The 19,129-nt window shown below is 44.9% G+C and overlaps 1 protein-coding gene across 2 annotated transcripts in view; it reads left to right on the forward strand.

Annotated features, from left to right (window-relative positions):
* Positions 1-147: 147 nt before the first annotated feature.
* NTRK1 (neurotrophic receptor tyrosine kinase 1) overlaps positions 148-19,129 on the forward strand; it is a 143,026-nt gene continuing 124,044 nt past the window's right edge. The window contains exon 1 of one of the 2 annotated variants that reach the window (XM_069951318.1): positions 148-237. The gene's annotated coding sequence lies outside the window, so the exon portion shown is untranslated. Of the gene's footprint in view, positions 238-10,109; positions 10,331-19,129 lie in introns of those variants that run through there. The other variant, XM_069951316.1, reaches the window with a different exon arrangement.

The following is a 19,129-nucleotide window of genomic DNA, read 5'->3' on the forward strand; positions in this document are numbered from 1 at the left end:
AAACGGACTATACTGTGCCCTAACAAGGGCTTTTGTGGTCTTTCCTGCCTAAAATCTTCTAAAACCTCCTTTTTCCTGCAGCAACCTTTCTCCCTGTCTAGGTCCAACATGGCATCTGACAACGAGCAGGAAGTCCCAAGTTTTTATACTCTGGAGGTCACATGAGTAAACCAGCCAATGAATGTTGACGCTGTTCTCGTGATGCCAGTGTGCTCCTAGGGCCTGATCTCATCTCTAGTAAGTATTACTTTCCACCTTTCATTTTTTTAAATCAATTATTATTTTTTATTTATTTGTTAAACTTTTTCTCTTTTGGAACGATTTAAATTATTTTGTCAGGTCCAGTACATAAAATCTCAAATAAAATCCATTTTAATGCCAGGGCATAATGCATCACATGAGGAAGAACACAAATGGTATAAGTACATTTGCAAGGCATCGTATCTCCAGGAACAATTAAAAGGTTTTTCATCATGCTAATCCAGTATTATGGTGTCCTATCACACACAAAAAAATTCTACTACGCTATTGCTATTAGCCAATAGTAATCCCCATATGTTATTAATGCTTATATCATATTCCTTTCAGATTGGGAGAATGAGTTTGTCAGGTTACTAGGACAAGACCTGGCATCCTCTGACTGCCCTTCTAAAAAGTCAGAATGCCCAATCAATATTTAGTAACTTAACACAGTCAGAATGATTTAATAATAATGAGTGATTTACAGTATGTAATCTGACAAACCAGGCAATGAAGAGAGAGAAACACAACCCATGTCCATCCACTCAAGATGCCGACAAATTGGATTTGATAGATCACTCAGGTCTGAGAGACACCCCTTCACTGCCAATATCTATGGTGTTTCTATACGTGACCCGGCAGCAGGGCTGGACTGGAACTGAAAACCAGCCCTGGGACTCAAACCCCACCTGCCCACATAGCATATCATCCCCAAATATCATGGCTATAATCCTGGATATCGCCTATAACCTGAATATCGCTGCCTACCAAATAAAAGCAGTATAGGTAATAAGCTTTTAATCATTGATAGCTGTCAGCTGGTTGTGTTTTCGTGTTGGGATCATACATGTATGTGCAATCCAACGTACACGATGAGCTGCTAGATATCTATTTTATACTGGAACAATCTAGCTACCTCATATCTTATCTTTATCTTATCTTTATAACTATCGCTTTATTATCTATCTGTCTGTCTATCTATCTATCTATCTATCTATCTATCATAGAAGCATAGAAGATTGTTGGCAGAAAAAGACCACTTGGTCCATCTAGTCTGCCCTTTTAGTATTAGTTATACTGGTTATATCTCTAGCTCTACTGCCCAGCATACAATTAGCTTTCCTTACTACCTGGTTGCACTAGTGACTCTTTTTAAGGCTGTCAGAAGTCACTACCCCCAAATGCTTCTCTTCTGAAGGCTTTGCCAACACAGAACTGCTGATATGATACTCGGATAGAGGATTCTTCCTCCCTAAGTGCATTATTTTACATTTGGAAACACTGAACTGCAGTTTCCATTGTTTGGACCACATATCTAGTAATGCTAAATCATTTTCCATATTACCGGCACCTCCAGAAATATCAACCCTATTGCACACTTTCGTGTCATCAGCAAACTGACAAACTTTACCTACCAAAGTTTGTCTGTTTGCTGATCACAGTGTGGGTTAATATTCCTATGTATCTATCTACAACAAGAATGTCAGCAGCACAGCTTGGAGCTTGGTAGTATGGTGGGTGCCAGACGGAGAATCCAGACCACAGATCAAAAATATAGCCAAAGTATTCCAACGGCGCTCCAAATAGTGTAACAAAAGTGCAATTTATTCCATCTTCAGGTGATATTCAGCACAGCAAATAATAGCAAACAACGTTTCAGCCGTCTCACATGGGCATTTTCAAGCTTGAAAATGGCTGTGTGAGATGGCTGAAACGTTGTTTGCTATTGTTTGCTGTGCTGCATATTATACATACCTGATTCGTGTCGACCCCTGTCCGCCGTCTTCTGACAGTGATGTAATCTTCGGTAGGCCGGCCGACCCGCTCCTGCCGTCCTTCATGCTGGCCCCCCTCTGCCGCGTCATAACTATGCTCAGCTGCGATTGGCTGAGCACAGTTATGCTCAGCCAATCGCGGCTGAGCAGTTATGACGTGGCTCAGCGATTGGCTGAGCACAGCTATGAAAACTTCTTCCGCCATCACTTGTCTCCACAGAATCTGTAAGACAAACATTTTAGGCTCCTCGCTCCACAATTATCCTCATCTCTAAACAAACTCTCCATCTGCTACACACAGTAACAGTATTCTCTCTCTCTGCTCCCATATAAGCAGTTAGCAGTGGCGAATTATAATATGGGCGGTTTGGGCGGCCGCCCGGGGCCTGAGGCTCTGGGGGGGGGCCCACGCCACGCCGCCCACATTATAATCCGCCACGGCTGATAAGGACCAGCTATAAGGCGGGGGGAAGGGGGACCTGCTATAAGGAGGGGGGAAGGGGGACCAGCTATAAGGGAGGGGGAAGGGGGACCATCTATAAGGGGGGAAAGGGGGACCAGCTATAAGGGGGGAGGGGGACCAGCTATAAGGGGGGGGAGGGGGATCAGCTATAAGGGGAGGGGGAAGGGGGACCATCTATGAGGGGGGGGGGTAGGGGGACCAGCTATAAGGGGGGGAAAGGGGGACCATCTATAAGGAGGGAAGAGGGTGACCATCTATAATGGGGGAAGAGGGGGACCATCTCCTATAGGATTAGCACCCTCCTCTCCTGACATCCTCTGTGCTGCTGTGACCTCCCCTATAAGATCAGCCCCTTCCTCTCCTGACATCCTCTGTGCTGCTGGGACACTGTGACCTCCCCTATGAGATCAGCACCCTCCTCTACTGACATCCTCTGTGCTGCTGTGACTTCTCCTATAAGATCAGCACCCTCCTCTCCTGACATCCTGTGCTGCTGTGACCTCCCCTATAAAATCAGTACCCTCCTCTCCTGACATCCTCTGTGCTGCTGTGGCCCTGCGACCTCCCCTATAAGATCAGCACCCTCCTCCCCTGACATCCTCTGTGCAGCAAGGGCCCAAACATTATGTTTATTGGGGCCAGCAGGGAGGGGGGGGCAGTAGTGGATTATAATGTGGGCGGATTGACCAGGGGGGGGGGGCAGGTTGGGTGGACAGCCCGGGGCCCAGGGTACATTAAACCCGCCACTGGCAGTTAGGCCCTATTTGTGTCTCCAAAAAACAGGCTCAACTCTGTGCTTCCATATATTAGTTTGGCTCTATTTGTTCCCAATATAGGCCTCCTCTCTCCCCTGAGGGAGAGGACACTGTGTGCTGTGTGTTGCTAGTTTGTACACCCCTCGCAAAAGCCTGTACTCTAAGTAAAGTGGTACTGAAGTTATGCCTAAGTTTTGCCACTAGATGTCGCTACTATTTATCTATTGTACTTGTATATTGCACAGCTGTAGTAAGTAAGGGGTTTACTGTTTATTTGTGATCTCAGCACCAAGAGAGCTCTTCCTCTTCTCCACCGATCTCTATCCTTTTCTTCTCTTTGCACTTTCTTCTCCATCACTCACAGCAGTAACTACATACCCTGTAGGAAGTTGTCACATGGGGAGAGGAAGTACGCACCCACACTTAGTGAGTCTTATCCAAGTCTTGGTAGAGAAAGGACGCAACACGAAACGGTCCCTGGCTCGGCTAGGTCCCCTGTCAGGAACAAGTCCAGTGTAGTCTAGTCTGGAGTGTGGTAGTGAACGGACACACATGGGAGAAGGAGAGACAGTGTCACCTTGTTAGGACGGGTCACCTGACACTGCAGGGCAATAGGTGGTATCACGACAGAGGTCGGAACACGGGCACAAGTATTGTTCTGTTCTCAAGTACTCTCAAGGATTCTACTACTACTTCTTCTTCTAAAAGTTCAGAGCACAGTAATAAACTGGGCTGGGACTCTCGAGACTCCTCTGAACCCTTACGACCTACTCTACTCCACTATTCTGAACTTACTCTACTCCTCAGTTCTCAACCAGTTCAGCTCTATTATTCTACCTCTGAAGCTCTCAGCACAGATTCTGTCCAGTCAAGTCAGCAGTCTATTGTCAGCTTTTGTATTAAGTGTTCCTTCAGTAAATAAGATCTTATTTATGGTAACAGGACTCAGTGGTTATTACTTAAGTACCTACACAGTCATTACACCGTCCTTGGGTCATCTCCCCTTTCTGTGGGTGGCAGTACCGATAGTCCGGGTGGGTAACAACTCCACTCTAGACCACCGTGATAAGTACCCAAGGGACCCCCTCGCAGCCCGGCAGGTCACTGACCACAGGGGAAAGAGTATAGCCAACCAACCTAAAATAAAAGCAGGTGTGCCCCTGTACCTGTGTGCCCAAGTGGCACTGGCGTCTCAACAACCTACCATCCGGCTGAGCTATATTACGACCAAACACCCAGGGCAGTTTCTAGATCATTTTGGCAACAGGGCGAATCTTGATAAAAGTGCCCCCCCCCCCCCCCCACGGCCTCACTCAATTCAGCCCTGGAGAAGGAAGGGGGGCTTAGGAAGAAGCAGTGTGTGTATTATGGCATAGATTGGTGTTGCACCCCTAAGAGATGTTCAACCGAATACAAAGTCATCAGACAGGGACTCACAGGTGATGTTTTCTTTGATCTGCGGCGCCATTTTCCTTTTCCTCTCCAACCGGACCACCATGATGATTTCTCGCAGCTACAATTTGTCTCTTCAGAACCTGCCAGACAAACATCTCAGGCTCTGCACTTATCCAGCAACTTCCGTCCCTTTTCCCTCCTATAGGCCTATAGTAATTCTTTTGCTTGGTGCAGTAAAGTCTGCAAGGTGTGACCTCCATTACACTGACATACAGGATACTGGGAGAGCTGGGTGACCTCCATTACACTGACATACAGGATACTGGGGGAGCTTGGTGACGTCCATTACACTGACATACAGGATACTGGGAGAGCCGGGTGACCTCCATTACACTGACATACAGGATACTGGGAAAGCTGGGTGACCTCCATTACACACTGACATACAGGATACTGGGAAAGCTGGGTGACCTCCATTACACACTGACATACAGGATTCTGGGAAAGCTGTGTGACCTCCATTACACTGACATACAGGATGCTGGGAAAGCTGGGTGACCTCCATTATACTGACATACAGGATGCTGGGGAAGCTGGGTGACTTCTATTATACTGACATACAGGATGCTGGGAAAGCTGGGTGACCTTCTCCTGTAATCCCCCCTGTGCTGTCTCCATTGTAATAATTCCTCCTCTGCTGTCCCCATTGTCATACCCCTCCCCTTCCTGTGCTGTCCCTCCCCCCAATCGTTCATGTCGGCTGATCGTTGCAGTCCCTTGTTTTTCAACATGTTTAAAAACAAGTGACTGATACAGCAACGATCTGCTGCCATTGCTCCGTTGAATAGGAGCATCGGCAGCAGACGCTGCTGTATCCTATAGGCTGCCTGGACGATCAGCGATCACCCGGGCAGCCCCCCCCCCCCACAGCTCCCCGCCGGCCCTCCCGCACTCACCCACTCGCTGCTGCCGCGGGAGTGAGCGGTGAACGAGGAGCAGACAAGCGCTGAGAGCGCTCGTTTGCTCCTCTAAACGACCTGTGAAATAGGGCCATTATAAAGCAATCAACGATTTCTCGTTCGGTTGTTATTCGTTAACTGCATTTCAACCGAACGATTATCGTTTAGATTCAAACGATTTAACGATAATCTGAACGATAATCGTCCGGTGGCATAGGGCCCTTACTATGTGTGATACATTCCTAGTGGGAGTTAAAGGGGCAACAAAAAAAAAAATTAAATCAACTGGTGTCTGAAAGTTTCAAAGATTTGCACATTCTTTTCTATTTTAAAATCTCAAGTCTTCCAGTGCTTATCAGCTGCTGTATGTCCTGCAGGAAGTGGAGTTTTCTTTCAAGCCTGACACAGTGCTCACTGTTGCCACCTCTGTCTGTGACAGGAACTTTCCAGAGCAGTAACAAAGCCCCATAGAAAATCTCTCCTACTTTGTACAGTTCCTGACAAAGACAGGGGTGGCAGCAGAGAGCACTGTGTGAGACTGGAAAGAATACACCACTTCTTGCAGGACATACAGCAGCTGATAAGATGAAAGACTTGAGATTTTTAAACAGAAGTAACTTCTGGATAACTTTCTAACACCACTTGGTTTGAAGAAAAAAATTTTCACTGGAGTTCTGGAAAGCCCCCCTACAAAATGATATGAATAAATAAAATGGGTCCAAAGACGGGCTACAAAAATGGTGGAAGCAAGCATAATATGTAACAGGAAAGTTTTAAAGAAAAACCTCAGGCTCAGTCTTGCCTATTGGGGAACCAAGGAAATTCCCTGTTGGCCTCAAGCACTAGAATAGGCCCCAGGGTCAACCTGGGCAATTTCCAGGAACCGCAGCTGCTGTGTGCGCCTCACAGTGCAGTTCTGTTGCATATAGGCTGTCTATGGACCATATATACGGAACATAGGAATGCAGTCTAAGCATTAGACTAGTGTTGGTAGAGGGCCCATGATAGTTGAGGGGCCCTGATAGGGTATAAAATCCATTCCCTTGACACCCTTTATCTGACCCTGAGCAGATGCCCCAGCAGTGTAAGTCTATATCAATGGGCAAAGCATAAGGAATATGGAAAAATGTTGCTTGACACTTGCATGTTGCTAAAGCTTTGTCTGTCCAGGCATGATGGGACTTGTAGTTTTACAACAGCTGGAGGGCCTGAGTTTAACATACCTGCTCTAGAGGCTCTAGTTCTTATTATCCTACATATTTTGATGACTCTTCTCAAATGTAAGTTTTTAGTTGCAGTTTTTCAATACGAAGCCAGGAATAGATTTAAAGGAGAAGTCCAACTGTTTCGAAAATCTTGCTGCCGGCAAGGACAGGGGAGAATTTGATCAGCAGTCCTAACTTACCTCTCCACATGCCTGTGGTGAGTGGCCGCGAGATCCCCACCGGAAGTAATTTTCCCCTGCATTGTGATGATGTCACAACTCGGGGGGGAAATGCCTGTCCCGGCTGATGGACTGGCCACTCAGCCAATCATATGCAACCTTCATTTAGAATTTGTTTCTGACTATATTATTAAAGTGTAGTTAAATACCTGAGGGTGTAAACACACCCTTGGGTTATGTTCACAGACAGCGATTAATTAGCGATTTAATGGAATCGCAGGAAAAATTTTGATATTTTACCGCACTTGTACAATTCACAGAAAAATAGCGCTAATTAGAGCTAACTAAATCCTAATATTTGAACATAGCCTTGATTTGTCACTTCCAGCTGATGATCACCCAATAATCCACCTCATCTAATAATTGCCACTTTTCAATATTTTCCTTGGCATTTACCAAACTGGAAATAATTGCAGCCCCACCTCCTGTCTAGAGTTTCTCCCAAAAGCAATGGCTGAAGACGACATATTATCTAATTAAACATAATTGAGTCTTGATGAGACAGTAAAGAGCAGTAATGCACTAAGCAGCAGATCTCGGTGTCCAATTCCCATTTCTGTCTGTGTCATGAGAAACCAAATGATGTCTAAGGAGACCATCCCCATCCTCATGCTCTATAAACCTGCCACTCCTGGCCAATGACAAATGGGACATCAGCACCTGGTTTAAAGCTACAGAGGAGGGGTGATAGGGCATAAATCTATGACCAATTTAGCAGGAATTAATGGTAATGTAAGTGCCACTAAGCATTAAGGGGGCAGAAAAGTAAGGTGAGTGCCATTCATCTGCTGCCAGCACAGTTATTAAGCAATGATTTGTGGCAGGATTGAAGGTTGGAGGATGGTGGGGTGGATGGATCTCTGGGGTGCCATTGACATCCCTTACACAGACCAGAAATTGAAGGGGACCTGTTCTATGATTTATGAGCAGGAAAGAAGGACACAGCTGCAGTTTAGCTGAGCGACGTTCCTCTTCCTCTAGTGACTCTTGGTTCTTTTCGGCAGTCGTTAGCGGTCACTCAGGGAATAAAGTACATAATGGGAATAAATGAGAGTTCAATGAACTGTATTTAGAGTTTGCAGACACAAGGAGATCTTTTCCTGAAACGCCAGCAGTCTGCAGGTTCAGTGCTGATCACATAGATTGAGTAAAGAAAGTTTGCAGGAACTTTTTGGTGCACTTTTACGAGTATACCTTATGTTCTGCAAACTAGGAATGTGCCGGAGTGTAGGATTAGACCAGTGATTCCATGAGTGCCCTCCCCCAAAATTGTAATCTAATTAGAGGCAATTTTCTAGACAAATGTGCTACATAGTGTTTTCTAAACCATTTTTAAATAAAAGAGTTTTGAAACATTTCACAAAAACATTTGTGCGCCTTGAAAATTGGAGGTGAGCAAACTTTTCAATAGTTCGATTTGGTAGGTTTGCTAAGCTTTGATGACAAATTTGGATTCAACCAAACAAAAAATCATGCTCAGCCAATCACAGCGTTTTGTGTACACTAAAAAAAACAATGAGTTTTGATCCTTTTTTTTTAAAATAATGGATGTCAATGGCAAAACAGATCAAAACGGATGTATACAAATGCATCAATTTTTTCATTCATATTTCCATTAAATACATCCTTTAACACATTCCGAACCCAGTCTTAGTGAGTTTGTGCTCCTTTCACAGCTTCTACTGAACATAATGGGGGGGGGGAGATTTATCAAGACCAACATACTCATAAGCCAGTCTTAAATTAGGCCCTGCCCCCTTTCCCCCAGCCGGATTCACTAAAGAGGGGCACGCCTCTTAGTAAATCCGGCCGAGCATCCAAACCTGCGCCCAACGTACCAGTAGGTGTAGATTTGGATCATTATTTACGCCGTATAAATGCGCCGCGTGAGGAAGCAACACTTTTCTGCCTTGCCGCAACCGCCACCCCCCAGTCCCACCTGCCCGCCAATCAGGCGAGCAGCGGAAATGGCAGGCATACGTCAGGGAGAAGGGACAAATCTGTCCCAATGTCTCTTTATGAGGGACACAGGCAGCAAATCCTGAAGCAGAGGGGAATGATAGACCTTATCAGGACTCTGGATGTTGGAGAGGGGGTAATCGGCTCCTTAGTTCTCTGGGTGTCTGGATGCCCCCTTATTTCTGTATTTTGTTTATTTCAGCAATTGGAAGAATGAACCCTTAGATTGCTTCCTTGTAGATACAACAGTAATTCAATCCACTCCATTTTCATTCACATGATGGAATGATTTCTTATCTTGTGCCATGTGAACTGCAGCCTTCTAGGGACATCCTGGCACAGCACAGCGACAGCTATCAGGGTGACAGGTTCTAAGGCTCATTTTCTTTTACTTGGATCTTTTACTTGCTTTTCTGTACCTGGGAAAGTTAAGTCATGGTTGCTGTTGTAGCAGTTAAGAAAAATACAGCCTAGCTTTCCCAGGCGCCTGAATTCCTATAAAGCGCTATAAAGGAGGCCATTCAGGGGCTGGGGTTGCATCCAGCACTCCCAGATTTTCAAAAAGTTTGCGTATACTGTATGTATATATATATATATATATATATATATATATATATATATATATGTGTGTATATATGTATGTGTGTATATATATATACAGACTTTTTCCCAATCCCAGCCCCCGAATGGCCTCCTTTATAGTGCTGCAGTGCAGTGCAAGCAGGGGCAGACTTGCCACTCAGAAGTAATGCAGTGATACATATCATATATGTAAGAGGCAGACTTGCCATTCAGGGGTTTGATAAGGCTGGGTAATGGATTCCATTAAACAACAGTAGTACTGCCTAGCTTTCCCAGGCCCCTGAATGAGCGTATGTATGTAAGAATTGGCTTTAGAGAACAGCTTGTCAGCTTGAAGCCTTATACCCACCTTTCCCATGACCCTAATGGTGATCTGTCGCATTCCTGTCTAAATTTTGCACTTCTGGACTCTTTAGGGTGCGTCACACCTACAGGATCTGCAGCTGATTTTCTGCAGCAGATTTCAGTTAAATAACTGAACACAGCATCAAATCTGATGCTGTGTTCAGTTATTTAACTGAAATCTGCTGCAGAAAATCAGCTGCAGATCCTGTAGGTGTGAACGCACCATTAAGGGGTTTCAGTAATATTTCTGCTTTAAAGTGGAGTCTGTTCACAGATAGCAAACACTTTAGGAAGTTGAGCCTCTGGAGGACGCTATGCCTCAGTGTAACAACAGCACTGCTGTCTCTGGGGATGGAGGAGGGCTCCGTCCTGGTCACAGAGAAATGTCGGGATGAGAGATGAGCCAGTTACTGGTAAGGACCTTAATCCTGTACAGACCCTGGCATACAGGAGAGTGCAGCCCTTAAAGGGGATGTCTGCTTCATATACCTTGAAGGGCTTATCCTGTCTGCTGTAAATAAAACATAAAAAAGAGTGCAGCTCTTCGCACAGCCTCGATAGTGAACAGCGGTAGAATTCTCTCTCACATTGCTCTCTCACATTGATCGCAGCATCTATAGGGTTAACTGCCGTGATCCGAGCTCAGCCTGGGTCTCGGCAGTTGTCTGGTTATTACTGATAGCCGGGACCTGGAGTGAATGGAAGCAGCATTTGAGCCTTTTTTATCCAAGGAAGTAACTGTATGTCCATTCTCCTTGGTCGGGAATAGGTTAACACTTACTGTGTATTTTACCATAGTCAGAGGTCAGGTGCCATTATTTGAGCATCGCATGATGGATGTGCCCTAATTGTGAATATTTATGATGAGCCTGGCTTGGGAGCAATAAAGCTCACCAGCCAGATGGTAGCTATGATGCAGTCATACATACTTACTGTTCACATTGTTATATATAAATGTGTCTTATCATGACTATGAATATTTCTAGTGGTTTAACCAATTATGGCAAAAGAGATTACTGGATAGCATAGCCCAATTACCATGTAGTGATAGGTGATTGAGATCGGTCCTAATAGAGAACATCTGTATATCTACTTTATGCTCTAGGTCCACTATGTACAAATACAGTATGGGGCTATGTTCACACTGCGTATGAGTCCGGCCGCATTTCATACGCCGCCGTACATGTGCGGCTGAAACTAGGGGCGTGGGAAAAGTAGACATGCGGCCGGATGCGTACGAACCGCGAACATACACCCGTAGTACAGTTATGCTTCCCTAGCTTGTTTCGAAGCGATCTGAGGCAGGTCATTTACTTGGAAATCTTCGCCCAGCCCCGTAAACCACACAGAACCTTTTAGATCGAAAAATCAAGTTCAATTTGGCTGAAATAAATACTTCGTACGGGACCGCATGGAAATCCACGGTCGTGAGTTTCAACGTTTCCGTCCTCAAACAATGGTCTTGTTCATTTTTCACGGCGCCCTATACGATCCGGCCGTAAGCTCATACGTAGTGTGCACATATCGTATACTTTCAAGCGAACACATCAACCTCAAAACTACGTGCGTATATTCGCGGTTCGCACTACGGCCGGAAACATACGCAGTGTGAACATAGCCTGGTAATGTATAACACACAACAAGAATACAACAAAACATTCTGTGGTGCACTGCTGTGAGGCTCCACCGGTCACTAGGGGGTCATGTGTGACGCTACTACAGTGGTGGTTGGTCGGAGTATAGCTCAGCCAGATCTTGTACTGTTGTGACGCCAGTGCCAGATGGGCACACATGTATGGAGGCCCACCTGCTTTTAGTTTAGAGTGGTGAGCTATACCCTTTCCCCTGTGGTCGCTGACCTGCCAGGCTTTGAGAGGGTCCCTTGGGTGCTTATCACGGTGGTCCGGAGTGGAGTTGTGACCCACCCAGACTATCGCTACCGCCACCCACAGAAAGGGGAGATGACCCAAGGAAGGTGCAATTATTGTGTTGGTGTTTAAGTAATAATCACTGAGTCCTGTTACCATAAATAAAGTCCTCTTTACTTTAGAAATACTTGATACAGTAGACTTGTGACTTGACAATATACTTTGGAATTGACTGACAAGACTTGTGCTGAGAGCTTGAGAGGTAGTATAGCTGTGCTGGCTTGGTTGCGCGCTGAGTAGTGAATGAGAGGGCGGGCGCTCAAAGAAATGACAAAGAAGTGAGCGGAGAGCGGCGGGTGCAGAGGCGCACGCGCCCACTCACTCAAAGCAGGACACTGAGCACGGCGGGAATTCCATCATTTTTACTCAGTGTGAACTGGGCCTTTGGGCAGAAGGCGGATCTGCGGCAGAAAATTCTGCTTGGAAACTCTGCAGTGTGAACACCAGAGTAGAAATGCCATTAAACATAATAGGACATTGCTCTGTACATATTTTACAAGAAATTTTAGGCAGAAATTAGGAACGGATTCCTCTTTAATTCCTCGTCTATTGCTAAGTGTGCATGAGCCCTTATTAAGTATTACATTCAAAGATCTAATATAGGTCTTATATTCTTAGTCAAGGAGCATGCCCCAAGCGAAGAAGATAATCTCCAGTAGAGCATTGATGAGATATAATGCGATATGGGATAAATGGACTAGAAGGCAGGTGATCAGTACGGGTATGAACACTCAGACCTGGACCGATCAACACTTTTGACATTTCTCTGACATGTCAAAAGTGTTTGTTACAGGTACACTTTAAGAATTATAGGTTTCCCAGAGCGGGAGAAACAAAAGACTTGGATGTATTTTCTACAGAAATGACTAAGAGAGTCAGCAAAGAAAATCTGACCACTCAATTTGCAATCAATAGAACTCATAGAATCCCAGCAAAACAGCTTCCCCCAGGAAATTTTCCAAGATCAACTTTAATTAAACTCCTTTGTTTTAGAGACAGTGACATAATTCTTATGAAGTATAGGGAACTGGGAGATGTTCTATATAATAATAATAATAATAATAATAATAATAATAATAATATATCTATATATCCACACTTTTCTGAAGAAAATCCAAATAAAAGAAGTGTCTTTCAAGTGAAAAAAAAATTGCAGTAAACAATATGAAAAACTCACTCATGTATCCAGCAAAACTAAAGGGGTTGTCTGGGAGCCACCCTCTCTCTGTTGCTGACATCTTTTTCATAGCATAGAATATTTTTTATAGACCAGACAGTATAGAATTTATGCTGAGTGGCCATTTCCGGTGGGAGGGGCAAGTCACTGAATCTTGTGTGGGATTTTTCCACATAACCCCTTTAACGATTATCCATACACAAAAACCCCTGAAGAAACAAATGGGAAAAAACTAGGACTGAGTTTCGTCTGTGAGGGTGGGTTCAAACTACGGAATCCATGTGGATCCGCCGGATTCCATTGCTTGTATCCGCTCGTGGCGGCGCGCATCTCCGCCTGTCTCAGACTGAATTCTATGGGTGGGCGAATTCTGCATTCCGCCGAAATAATTGAGAAGTCCCTTCTTTCGGCGGAATGCGGAATCCGTCCGTCCATAAAATGGTGTCTATGTCTATGCGCGCCGCCGTGAACGGGTACAAGTGACGGAATCTGTCAACACTTATTCGCGTGGATTCCTTAGTCTGAACCCAGCCTCAAACGGAAGGAGCCATCATAGGGAAAGAAGGGAGGTGGTGGATGGAGAAGCAGGAATGATGGATTTGAGCACTGTTGTTTTGTTTTTTTCCTATTTTTTTGGGCTCCCATTCTCCTAGTACTCAGAAACATTCAGCATGGCGGAGTGTTCCTGTGTTCTCAATGGGGAGGGAAAAACCACTGTTCTGGCTGTGGCTTATATATCCCAGAAAAAAGGTCGGGAGATGATTTTCAACCACACCCCTATCTTCACCAACATCTGTTGACAATCAGGAGAGCTCTATATACCTTATATTTAAAGCTGAAACCTGCTGCAAGCTTAAATATAAGGTGTATGGGGACCTTTGGTGCAGACTATTAGGGGGTTGGGGGGATAGGAAAAAGAGAATGGCTATTATGGAGAAAGAATTAAACAGCAGGAACATTAAGTTTATTAGAAACTTGTTTAAAGAGACAGTTCACGTGGTGTACAAAAAATGATCTAATCCACTCATTTTACACATTATATTCAAGGAGTGTTACAGTTTTGATACCTAACAAAATTAAATGGGAAATATATGTTACTGAAATAGACATGGGAGGAGGATATTATGGTTAGACATGAGCAAGTACTAAAATGCTTGTTATTTAAGTCGAGCATTTTCAAATGTTCGAGTGCTCAATTTGGGTAATGAACCCTATCAAAGTCAATGGAAGACTTGAGCATTTTTTCAGGGGCCTTCTATTGGGCAGAAGAGAGGGTGTCTGGTGCACCTTAAAACCTTAGAAAGTGATGGAAACACCACAGAAATTGAGCTAGCACAGCGAGCAGGGGGCAATATTGTGGACCAGCCTGTGACGCAGGGATTCATAAGAGCTGTGCCTAAAATCAATCAAACTATAAGTGTCATGTCAGGAGCCTCAAATCTACTCCCAAAGCAACTCCTGGAATTACTCTTACAACACCTCCTGGCAATACTTCTGCATCACACTCCTAGAATTACGTCCTACAACACCTCCTGGAAACAGTGTAAGAAATGAAAGCGGCACAGAAATTAAAAAATAAAAAAGCAAGAAACAAAGTTTTCTTTATGGGAACTCAAAAATTCGGTAAAGAAAGCAAATTAAATAGATGGTTAGGGCTTTCTCTGGGTGTTATCATGGAGAATGGGATTGGGAATCAAATTTATAGAGCTGGTACAATTACTGTACTCTAATGCTAAAGTATTGATTCTGAGAGTTTCTTGATCACTTGTGGTACCACACAGGGCTGTGTCCTCTCCCTTATTATTTGCTTTGACAATAGAGCCTCTAGCAGTGGTCAGGAGACATTCTGTTATATCTGAAAATCCTGCCAGTAAATTTATGGAAATAATCAAGAAATTCGAGTCCCGGGAAACTCTGAGAAGTTTCCCAGGACTGGGTCCAGCTTACCCGAGGAGGAGTGGCTAATGCATCCTGATCGATCCCACAGGTTGTACTCTAGTCCTAGTGTCTTCATATAATAGTTGAAGACTTCAAATCAGTGCCCATATAACACATCACACTAGTACCTAGGCCTTGTGTTTATTGTATTGTCTCTAGAATTCTTTAACTAGTAGGGAAGGGGGGGAGGCACTAAAGTATTTTCTCTAATCGCTCAGTCTCCCGGCTTGATAATAATACTTTATTCAGAATCTAAAGAGGATCTAAATTTTAGATGCTATTAAATATATTGTCACCATTGTGCTAGGCAGAACCTCACATGAGCCCTATGTAAACAAATGAAGCCCACCGTTGCCCCAGAGATTTTGCATTGCATTTGTCATTCCTTTATACCATTATTCATACCTTTTATATAGATACTTACAATATTCAGAAAAACCAAGAGTCTGGACCTTAAAAGCACAAAGAGGACATATAAATGGCCATGTGCTTTTCATCAGTTCTCTTCTTAGGACTATAAATCATTAGCAGGCCAGAGATAGGACATTTCACTGTGGAAGGAGCTTCTGGTACTTTTTACATTAAATTAAAGCAGATGAAGCTGCTGGGTGGAAGCCCCTGTACTATGGAGCTGCACCACTTCTCTGCAGGGTCCTGTCTTATCAATACTGAGGGAAGAGGAGGGATGAGCCGTCTTCATCTATTACACTAGGTCAAGGTGAGTCTGAGCAGTCTGCCTTGATAACATAGCTTATCAGAGAATTGTTTCATTATAAACCTTTTAAGGTGAAGAGAATGAGAGCAAAAGACCTGAGCCTGTTTTCTGGAGATGTGTACCTCCAGGGACCTCGAGATGGCTTAGATATGTAAGAATTGGCCAGAAGCCATAGCCTGAGTTATGACTGATGTTTCTGTAGCTATAGACCAAGCAGAGAGGGTAGGATCTGGATTAAACATAGTAGGATGAGGCCCTTATATCAAGTTACAGTTTCTGAGGAGTGAGATGAACTTGCCATGTTTTATGGTTCTAGCATATCTAACCTGAAAGATGGATGTTAGGAAAAGCAAAAAGTGTATGCATGTAGGGGTCATGTATTTAATTTGAAGCTTAGCTGACTCTGTAACAATGTGATGTCTCTAAATGGCTGCTACACCTACTGCCTATACCAATGATGGCTAACCTTGACACTCCAGCTGTTGTAAAACTACAATTCCCATGATGCCTGGGCAGCCAAAGCCATATCTTAGGTTGTTCAGGCATGATGGGAATTGTAGTTTTGCAACAGCTGGAGTGTCGAGGTTAGCCATCACTGGCCTATACCAATGAAAAAATATGCCTGACATTTTTGTGTACATCTATGTGAATTTCCTGACAGTGTCTTCCACTGTCTAATGATCTTACCATTTCCGGGCTCTTTTAAAACTCTCTGTATTATCTGCGCAGTGTATGGTGGTATTGGCACAGGTGGGGAGGCTGCAGACTGCTTCCAGCTGTTCTCCTGACAAGGGTTACAATTAAAGTTGGGTTTACTGTATTATAACAATATTCTGCTTTCTTCCAGAAACAGCGCCACAGCAGTCCAATGGTTGCCTGGCCTGGGGTATGACAGCTTAGCCCCATTTACTTCAATATTCAATATATATATATATATATATATATATATATATATATATACACACACACACATCTTACAGAAAAATAGTCTTATGCCCCTCTGTAGTATAAAACCAGTATAAGACCATTCTGTGCCCCCATATAGTAGAATGCCCCCTCTGTGCTCTAGTATGAGGTCCCTCTCTGTAGAACAAAGCCTCCCCAATATACTCTTCTAATATAGGACTCCCCAATATAAGGACCCTCTGTGCGCCCTGTATAGTACTGGGTTGGGAAAAAAACTACTTACTTTTCTTAGTTCCTCTGTATCAACTAAATGTTGTGAACTGCGTCATGCATCCCAGCATGAAGACATCAGTCTGTGTGCCAGGCTCCAGGTTTTCATTGGCCCTTGGGTGACAGCCTCAGCGGGCCCCTCATCCATCCACCCATTCATCCACTATACACCATCATTCACACACTATGCACAATCACTTGAGACACCACTAACCTACAAATACACACAGGGGTGTAACTAGAAATGGCTGGGCCCCATAGCCACCTTTTGATTGGCCCCCCCTCCCAGATGACCACTAAGCTATCAAGTGTAGTCATAACTGCAAAACTGCAAGCACTCATCAAGAGTGCTTGCAGTGAAAGGGACATTAGCAGAACCTGGGAGGCCCAGGAGGCCACCTGCTGAAAATGATGACAGCTCAGGAGGCCCAGTGTATTGCAGGAGTGGGCAACTGGGGCCCCCTGATGCAGTGGGTTCCATAGCAGCCACTATGGCTGCTACAGTGGTAGTTACGCCCCTGAAAACACACTTTACTGACTGACACATTACTGACACAGACACTATTGACTGACACATACACACACACATAGCACTTACAGCTCAATCTTCTCCTTCCTCTCTGTCCGGCTGATCCCCACACTAATGACCTGCTGGTCATGTGATCAAGTCCTTTATCCCTCTCTCTCTCTCTGCAGGACGCTGGCAGGTCCATCTCTTTCTCTGTCTTCTGATGTTCAGGGCCCACCCTGCACTACAGTGAGGGGGCCGAACATCAGAACACCGGGCCCCTCTCCCACTCTGGACCCCTAGAGGCGCTGTGGGCCCCGACACTTGCCCAGGTAAGCGCTGTGCTGACGCCGGCTCTGGTGCCAGGCTATATGAAGCAGTGATGTTGGTGGCAGCCTGTTGGGAGGTAAACAGCATGGATGGGTAAGTAGCATTTCCATCCTGCTGTCCCCTCTAATGGTCTGGTGGGCCACCCCTTATCTGTCCATGTCTCTGAATGTGCCATGGCGCTGTCACCATGACACAGTAAAGGTCAGTGCGTAGTTGTCAAGGCCCACTGGAGGACCCTCCATTCCTCAGGTGGGACAGTCTGACACTGATATCACCGGATCAAAGACTCTACAGACCGTACAGGTGATTAAACTAGATGATTAACTACAGGTTGTGCCTTTTCTGATTAGTCATTAATGCTGCATTTGCACAAAACGATAATTGGCCCGATCGTACGATTAACTATGTCTGAGTAACGATTTTTTTTTTTTCATAACGATCAGCGTTTAGACGGTACAATATATGGTACGGAAATTTTTTTTGCGATCATTTTGCAATTGCGCACCCGCAGTGCATTGATTGGCTGAAGAGGTGAGCCGGGAATTTTAAACGGCTCCTCTTCAGCCAATCAGTGCTCCTCTTCAGCACTGATTGGCTGAAGAGAAGCCGTTTGAAATTCCCGGCTCACCTCTTCAGCCAATCAATGCACTGAAGAGGGGAGCTGGGGATTTCGAAGACCTGCTACGCGGAACAGGTAACGTATGCTCGTGGCCGGGGCGGCGGGGGTGATCGGAGCGGAGGCGGCAGTGGGGGGGGGCATCGGAGCGGTGGGAGTGGCGATCGAGCCGGCGCTGCGGGCTGCGGATGAGCGGGGGGCCTGGCTGCGGATGAGCGGGGGGGGGGGGGGGCCGGGCTGCGGATGAGCAGGGGGCCGGGCGGCCGGACTTTCGCGCGACGACTGTTTACACGGAACGATTGGGGAATTTTTTGTGAACGACGAACGACAATTTAAGAACATGTTGTAAGATCAAAATGAACGATTTCTCATTCGTCGTATGATCGTTCGCTGCGTTTAAACAGAACGATTATCGTTCAAATTCGATCGTTATCGTGAGAATTTGCACGATAATCGTTCCGTGCAAACGCAGCATAACTTTTAGTCTTCTTTTCCATGTGGATCCAGACCAGTATTATACCTACTTCCAGCTACAACTTGTCTTTGTAGAATCTGCGTAATATCTTAGGGTCCTCATTTTTCCAGCACGTCCCCACTTCTGAAAAGAAGACTGAATGACCCACATAGTAATTGTGCCTTCTAAATAATAACTGTGCGCAATAAAGGAATGAAGGATGAGGCACTCGTAAGTCCATAAAACATTCAGAACTTTATTCCACCACTTGTAACATCAGGTGCTGATGGACGCGCACAGTTTGAAGTAAGTTCTTTATCTTTTTGGATGATTGAGCACCGTGAGAGTACAAGGGCCAATCAGTAGCAGG

The sequence above is a fragment of the Dendropsophus ebraccatus genome, chromosome 13 (assembly GCF_027789765.1).
Source record: "Dendropsophus ebraccatus isolate aDenEbr1 chromosome 13, aDenEbr1.pat, whole genome shotgun sequence".
NCBI lineage: Eukaryota > Metazoa > Chordata > Amphibia > Anura > Hylidae > Dendropsophus > Dendropsophus ebraccatus.